This window comes from Schistocerca cancellata, chromosome 10 (genome assembly GCF_023864275.1).
Source record: "Schistocerca cancellata isolate TAMUIC-IGC-003103 chromosome 10, iqSchCanc2.1, whole genome shotgun sequence".
NCBI classification, from domain to species: domain Eukaryota; kingdom Metazoa; phylum Arthropoda; class Insecta; order Orthoptera; family Acrididae; genus Schistocerca; species Schistocerca cancellata.
In genome coordinates this window covers 200,347,849-200,355,570 of record NC_064635.1, presented here as the reverse complement: position 1 = coordinate 200,355,570, position 7,722 = coordinate 200,347,849, and positions in this window count along the sequence as shown.

Genomic DNA, 7,722 nt, shown 5'->3' with positions numbered 1-7,722 from the left:
AAACTGATTGATCGGTAATTTTCAAATCTGTCAACACCTGCTTTCTTTGGGATTGGCATTATTATATTCTTCTTGAAGTATGAGGGTATTTCGCCTGTCTCGTACATCTTGCTCACCAGACGGTAGAGTTTTGTCAGGTCTGGCTCTCCCAAGGCCGTCAGTAGTTCTAATGGAATGTTGTCTACTCCCGGGGCCTTGTTTCGACTCAGGTCTTTCAGTGCTCTGTCAAACTCTTCACGCAGTATCGTATCTCCCATTTCATCTTCATTTACATCCTCTTCCATTTCCATAATATTGTCCTCAAGTACATCGCCCTTGTATAGACCCTCTATATACTCCTTCCACCTTTCTGCTTTCCCCTCTTTGCTTAGAACTGGGTTTCCATCTGAGCTCTTGATATTCATGCAAGTGGCTCTTTTTCCTCCAAAGGTCTCTTTAATTTTCCTGTAGGCAGTATCTATCTTACCCCTAGTGAGATAAGCCTCCACATTCTTACATTTGTCCTCTAGCCATGCCTGCTTAGCCAATTTGCACTTCCTGTCGATCTCATTTTTGAGACGTTTGTATTCCTTTTTGCCTGCTTCATTTACTGCATTTTTACATTTTCTCCTTTCATCAATTAAATTCAGTATTTCTTCTGCGACCCAAGGATTTCTACTAGCCCTCGTCTTTTTCCCTACTTGATCCTCTGCTGCCTTCACTACTTCATGCCTCAGAGCTACCCATTCTTCTTCTACTGTATTTCTTTCCCCCATTCCTGTCAATTGTTCCCTTATGCTCTCCCTGAAACTCTGTACAACCTCTGATTTAGTCAGTTTATCCAGGTCCCATCTTCTTAAATTCCCACCTTTTTGCAAGTTCTTCAGTTTTAATCTATAGATTGTGGTCAGAGTCCACATCTGCCCCTGGAAATGTTCTACAATTTAAAACCTGGTTCCTAAATCTCTGTCTTACCATTATATAATCTATCTGATACCTTTTAGTATCTCCAGGATTCTTCCATGTATACAACCTTCTTTTATGATTCTTGAACCAAGTGTCAGCTATGATTAAGTTACGCTCTGTGCAAAATTCTAACAGACGGCTTCCTCTTTCATTTCTTAGCCCGAATCCATATTCACCTACTATGTTTCCTTCTCTCCCTTTTCCTACTGTAGAATTCCAGTCACCCACACTATATGAATAATTTCTTTTATCTCATCATACATTTCTTCAATTTCTTCGTCTTTTGCAGAGCTAGTTGGCATATAAACGTGTACTACTGTAGTAGGCATGGGCTTCGTATTTATCTTGGCCACTATAATACGTTCACTATGCTGTTTGTAGTAGCTTAACCGCACTCCTATTTTTTTATTCATTATTAAACCTACTCCTGCATTACCCCTACTTGATTTTGTATTTATAACCCTGTATTCACCTGACCAGAAGTCTTGTTCCTCCTGCCCCCGAACTTCACTGATTCCCACTACAACTTCAACCCATCCATTTCCCTTTTTAAATTTTCTAACCTACCTGCCCGATTAAGGGATCTGACATTGAACGCTCCGATCCGTAGAACGCCAATTTTCTTTCTCCTGATAACGGCGTCCTCCTGAGTAGTCCCCGCCCGGAGATCCGAATGGGGGACTATTTTACCTCCGGAATATTTTACCCGAGAGGACGCCATCATCATTTAACCATACAGTAAAGCTGCATGCCCTCGGGAAAAATTACGGCTATAGTTTCCCCTTGCTTTCAGCCGTTCGCAGTACCAGCACAGCAAGGCCGTTTTGGTTAGTGTTACAGGGCCAGATCAGTGAATCATCCAGACTGTTGCCCCTGCAACTACTGAAAAGGCTGCTGCCCCTCTTCAGGAACCACACGTTTGTCTGGCCTCTCAACAGATACCCCTCCGTTATGGTTGCACCTACGGTACGGCTATCTGTATCGTTGAGGCACGCAAGCCTTTGATGCTTATGGATCACTAAATCTCTATCTCAGTCACTATTCACCTGATTCTAAGACAAATTGCTTAAAACATGTGCCCTATAGCTATTCCAAACATTGCTGAAACTTTCTTCGAAACATGTACACCGATTCTGGACTTCTAAGCAAAAAGCTTGCGAGGTTCGTTCACATATTAATTTTTATTTTTTGGTAAGAACTTTATCTGTTAATCTACAGCAATGTTATCCTCTTCAAAATATTCCTCATTACATACTGTACACTTATGCTAGTGCTTTTTCCAATTCTCGAAACACTTTACAAACCGTTTCTTCGGAATAGTTTATAGGTCTCTTAACTGTGCATTTTTAATCTCATCCATGCACGTAAAACCGCTGTCCTTTAAGGCCTGCTTTGAAATGTTTGTACTACTTCTATGCCCTTGGTTTACTCATAAGAGGTTCACTAAATGTTCAAATGTGTGTGAAATCTTATGGGACTTAACTGCTAAGGTCATCCGTCCCCAAGCTTACACATTCCTTAACCTAAATTATCCTAAGGACAAACACACACACCCATGCCCGAAGGAGGACTCGAACCTCCGCCGGGACCAGCCACACAGTCCATGACTGCAGCGCCTTTGACCGCTCGGCTAATCCCGCGCGGCAGGTTCACCAAAAAGCAAAATGTAACATTTCTAAAAATTTCATACACTTTATTCCATTCTTATAACAAAATTTAATGCAGGTCCCCTAATCTATTTTTATACAAAACAAATATTCGTTGATGCTACCACAACAAATGTAATCTTTTTGACAGCTGACAACAGAGTAAATACACAATACGCATAACATTGTAGATATACTTTTGAGACGTGTTTACGATTACAGTGATAATGAAGTAGTGCAGATCGGACTAATACAACACACAAAATTATAAATTTCTGCTTACTTTTTAAACAACCTTCGTGTTGCAAGAATTGTTAAGTTTCAGTGCAGTTGGGTTGGGGTTGGGTTGTTTGGGGGAGGAGACCAGACAGCGAGGTCATCGGTCTCATCGGATTAGGGAAGGACGGGGAAGGAAGTCGGCCGTGCCTTTTCACAGGAACCATCCCGGCATTTGCCTGGAGCGATGTAGGGATATCACGGAAAACCTAAATCAGGATGGCCGGACGCGGGATTGAACCGTCGTCCAGTGTGCTAGCCACTCACTGCGTCACCTCGCTCAGTTTCAATGCAGTCCTTCAAAGAAAACTTCTACCTTTTAGTAGAAACACAAAGTAGGAACAAGCTTTAAATTCAACATTTTGATTGCATTATATGGGGCTCGTTTTACGAACAGCAATAGAGGAACATACATTCACATGAACAGCCATTCGGTCTTATGTTTGTAGTAGAACCCTGACTTCCGTTCTTATGTTAATACACTCCTGGAAATGGAAGAAAGGACACATTGACACCGGCGTGTCAGACCCACCATACTTGCTCCGGACACTGCGAGAGGGCTGTACAAGCAATGATCACACGCACGGCACAGCGGACACACCAGGAACCGCGGTGTTGGCCGTCGAATGGCGCTAGCTGCGCAGCATTTGTGCACCGCCGCCGTCAGTGTCAGCCAGTTTGCCGTGGCATACGGAGCTCCATCGCAGTCTTTAACACTGGTAGCATGCCGCGACAGCGTGGAAGTGAACCGTATGTGCAGTTGACGGACTTTGAGCGAGGGCGTATAGTGGGCATGCGGGAGGCCGGGTGGACGTACCGCCGAGTTGCTCAACACGTGGGGCGTGAGGTCTCCACAGTACATCGATGTTGTCGCCAGTGGTCGGCGGAAGGTGCACGTGCCCGTCGACCTGGGACCGGACCGCAGCGACGCACGGATGCACGCCAAGACCGTAGGATCCTACGCAGTGCCGTAGGGGACCGCACCGCCACTTCCCAGCAAATTAGGGACACTGTTGCTCCTGGGGTATCGGCGAGGACCATTCGCAACCGTCTCCGTGAAGCTGGGCTACGGTCCCGCACACCGTTAGGCCGTCTTCCGCTCACGCCCCAACATCGTGCAGCCCGCCTCCAGTGGTGTCGCGACAGGCGTGAATGGAGGGACGAATGGAGACGTGTCGTCTTCAGCGATGAGAGTCGCTTCTGCCTTGGTGCCAATGATGGTCGTATGCGTGTTTGGCGCCGTGCAGGTGAGCGCCACAATCAGGACTGCATACGACCGAGGCACACAGGGCCAACACCCGGCATCATGGTGTGGGGAGCGATCTCCTACACTGGTCGTACACCACTGGTGATCGTCGAGGGGACACTGACTAGTGCACGGTACATCCAAACCGTCATCGAACCCATCGTTCTACCATTCCTAGACCGGCAAGGGAACTTGCTGTTCCAACAGGACAATGCACGTCCGCATGTATCCCGTGCCACCCAAAGTGCTCTAGAAGGTGTAAGTCAACTACCCTGGCCAGCAAGATCTCCGGATCTGTCCCCCATTGAGCATGTTTGGGACTGGATGAAGCGTCGTCTCACGCGGTCTGCACGTCCAGCACGAACGCTGGTCCAACTGAGGCGCCAGGTGGAAATGGCATGGCAAGCCGTTCCACAGGACTACATCCAGCATCTCTACGATCGTCTCCATGGGAGAATAGCAGCCTGCATTGCTGCGAAAGGTGGATATACACTGTACTAGTGCCGACATTGTGCATGCTCTGTTGCCTGTGTCTATGTGCCTGTGGTTCTGTCAGTGTGATCATGTGATGTATCTGACCCCAGGAATGTGTCATTAAAGTTTCCCCTTCCTGGGACCATGAATTCACGGTGTTCTTATTTCAATTTCCAGGAGTGTATTATTTACTCAGTAATGCTGTGTTTCGAAAGAAGCTATCGTTTTCTATATTCGTTATGGTATTAATGCATTTGTCTGAAAATAAACGCAGCCGCTACGTATCTTTACACGGCGCTGCCACAGATTTAAAGCGCGCGCCTCGGCGGGGGCGGTACTACGTTGTGAAACAGCCTGTAGAAGCGCCCTGTGACGTAGCTGGGCAGGCAGAGTGGGGACTCGCTCGCTCGCTCTTTAGTTTACCGACAGACTATAGGAGGGGCGCGTGGACAGCAAACCGCTCTCCCGGTCGTTTCGATGGTTTTCTTTGACCGGAGCCGCTACTATTCGGTCGAGTAGCTCCTCAATTGGCATCACGTGGCTCAGTGTGTTGCCTCTATAGCCGTCCATAATTGCTGAAGTGTTGCCGGTGCAGGATTTTGTGCGCCATCTTTAGGTTATGCCCCATAAATCTTCCATGGGATTCATGTCGGGCGATTTGGGTCGCCAAATCACTCGCACGAAATGTTCAGAACGTTCATCAAACCAGTCGCGAACGATTGTGGCCCGATGAAAATTGCATCGTTATTTGGGAAAATGAAGTCCGTGAATGGGTGCAAATGTTGACCATGTACCCGAATATAAGCATTTCAACATGTTACTAAGATCTGTGGGGGCTTATAGAACATCCCCAGCTGGATCCCTGTTAGTCTTAATGGGGCTCTGTCCTCTGGACATCAGAATCAGAGGGCAGGCCGCATGGTACTGGGTTAAGACAGACAACATCAAAAAAATAGAAGAAATTATGGGAGCACCTGTTAGGGATAAGGGTGAGATAAGGAGGAGGGGTGAAGATTTATGGCAGGAGTTATGGGAGATGGACGAAATTGGCAGAAGGACTTTTCAGTTCTTACCAAATGTAAGGGAGAGAGTGGGAATGAAATATTTTGAGCCGACTCGGGGATTGTTCCACTTCCTCACTGGTCATGGCCCCTATCCGACATATCTATGTCTGTTTGGGAGGAGGGCGTCGCCGCAGTCCGGAACCGCGGGAGTGCTACGGTGGCAGGTTCGAATCCTGCCTCGGGCATGGATGTGTGTGATGTCCTTAGGTTAGTTAGGTTTAAGTACTTCTACATTCTAAGGGACTGATGACCACAGATGTTAAGTCCCATAGTGCTCAGAGCCATTTGAACCAAGGGCGTCGCCCGCGTGTGACTGTGGCGCATCAGAGGGTACTCCTGACCATGTGGCTTACGAGTGCCCCCTTTTCGATGATGCAGCAGCCGCACTACGACAGCAACTGCCGAATAACGACCTACTGAGACAAGAAGACACTTTTCAAACACTGAATACATTAGCCAACGAGGTATCACGAAAAGTATTGACAATATTCTCGAAAGATTTTCGTAACTAGTTGCTAGTCACCAATCGCGTCCAGCACCCCGATCCCGTACCGCCTGTTCGTGGATAGGTCGACTTAACAGTTGGAATCCGCCACGTGCAGGACTAGGGGGACTGGGGTGATGTATTTCACGGATTTGACACATGCGCCGGATATGACGTAGATTAGTTACTAGTTTAGTAGAATAGAATAGGATAGTAGAGCAGGAACGTGCAGCGACAATAAACTCCTGGCCTGCCTTGTGTCAGGGGCACGCTCATCGGCTTTAGCTCGATGAGCCAGGCACTCAAGTAGGTTTATACTAACACTGGCACACATGGAACGCTGCAGGCAGTTAACATAAATCACCAGTAGTTATAAGAAAGTAACGTTAACATTAGAAATAGTCTGCCCATTAACACAAGTAATACTGTCTGTAGTCTTGCAAATTAATATGAAGTAGCTGCAATTGTAAATAACATTGTAGAATACTAGGACCCACTAATCATTAAGGTGGTGGGTTATTCCTGTACGAGGTGCATTCAAGTTCTAAGGCCTCCGATTTTTTTTCTAAATTAACTACTCACCCGAAATCGATGAAACTGGCGTTACTTCTCGACGTAATCGCTCTGCAGACGTATACATTTTTCACAACGCTGACGCCATGATTCCATGGCAGCGGCGAAGGCTTCTTTAGGAATCTGTTTTTACCACTGCAAAATCGCTGAGGCAATAGCAGCACGACTGGTGAATGTGCGGCCACGGAGAGTGTCTTTCTTTGTTGAAAAAAGCGAAAAGTCACTAGAAGCCAGGTCAGGTGAGTAGGGAGCATGAGGAATCACTTCAAAGTTGTTATCACGAAGAAACTGTTGCCTAACGTTAGCTCGATGTGCGGGTGCGTTGTCTTGGTGAAACAGCACACGCGCAGCCCTTCCCGGACGTTTTTGTTGCAGTGCAGGAAGGAATTTGTTCTTCAAAACATTTTCGTAGGATGCACCTGTTACCGTAGCGCCCTTTGGAACGTAATGGGTAAGGATTACGCCCTCGCTGTCCCAGAACATGGAGCCCATCATTTTTTCAGCACTGGCGGTTACCCGAAAATTTTGATTGGTGGCGGTGAACCTGTGTGCTTCCATTGAGCTAACTGGCGCTTTGTTTCTGGATTGAAAAATGGCATCCACGTCTCATCCATTGTCACAACCGATGAAAAGAAAGTCCCATTCGTGTTGTCGTTGCGCGTCAACATTGCTCGGCAACATACCACACGGGCAGCCGTGTGGTCGTCCGTCAGCATTCGTGGCACCCACGTGGATGACACTTTTCGCATTTTCAGGTCGTCATGCAGGATTGTGTGCACAGAACCCACAGAAATGACAACTCTGGAGGCGATCTGTTCAACAGTCACTCGGCGATCCCCCAAAAAATTCTCTCCACTTTCTCGATCGTGTCGTCAGACCGGCTTGTGCGAGCCCGAGGTTGTTTCGGTTTGTTGTCACACGATGTTCTGCCTTCATTAAACTGTCGCACCCACGAACGCACTTTCAACACATCTGTAACTCCATCACCACATGTCTCCTTCAACTGTCGATGAA